Raw genomic sequence first — 456 nt, forward strand, 5'->3', positions numbered from 1 at the left:
GTCTGGAAAAATTCTGCTTTCAGAATTCTGGCTTTTAAGATTTGTAGTTTTTATTAATGCTTTCATTGACGTTAACATTCTTACTCATTTCTTTTAAAGACTATTTGGACCGTCTCTCGTTTCCTCTTTCCAATTCTGTGTCGAAGCGCAAACTTTCATTATTAATAGAAAAACTGTTGCTAAAGAAGATCGCTGAATTTGAATTCTTTTTTTTTTTCAGTCCAGTTCTCTGCTCTGGATAAGCCTGTGTCACTTGTTGACATTTCGTCGTCCTTGGGTTTCGAAGGTAAATAAAAAAGAACGGTTCCTTTTAGTATCAGCCATTTTGTTAACTCTGACCTTCTAGACTGTTGTGGTGTTTTAGGTTGTGGAGGGTGTGAAGTTATCATTTTATATCATTCTTTGGAAACTTGAAGGAGGTTTCTTTAAACTGGTGAGTGATGGTTAATCCCTTTT

The 456-nt window shown here is 35.3% G+C and overlaps 1 long non-coding RNA gene across 3 annotated transcripts in view; it reads left to right on the forward strand.

Annotated features, from left to right (window-relative positions):
* The first annotated feature begins 303 nt into the window (after positions 1–303).
* The window catches only part of LOC135224487 (uncharacterized), a 21232-nt gene continuing 21079 nt past the window's right edge, over positions 304–456 (forward strand). For all 3 annotated transcript variants that reach the window (XR_010316752.1, XR_010316754.1, XR_010316753.1), the window contains exon 1: positions 304–433. This is a non-coding gene — a long non-coding RNA (uncharacterized LOC135224487). The remainder of the gene's footprint in view (positions 434–456) is intronic.

This window comes from Macrobrachium nipponense, chromosome 12 (genome assembly GCF_015104395.2).
Source record: "Macrobrachium nipponense isolate FS-2020 chromosome 12, ASM1510439v2, whole genome shotgun sequence".
NCBI classification, from domain to species: Eukaryota; Metazoa; Arthropoda; class Malacostraca; order Decapoda; family Palaemonidae; genus Macrobrachium; species Macrobrachium nipponense.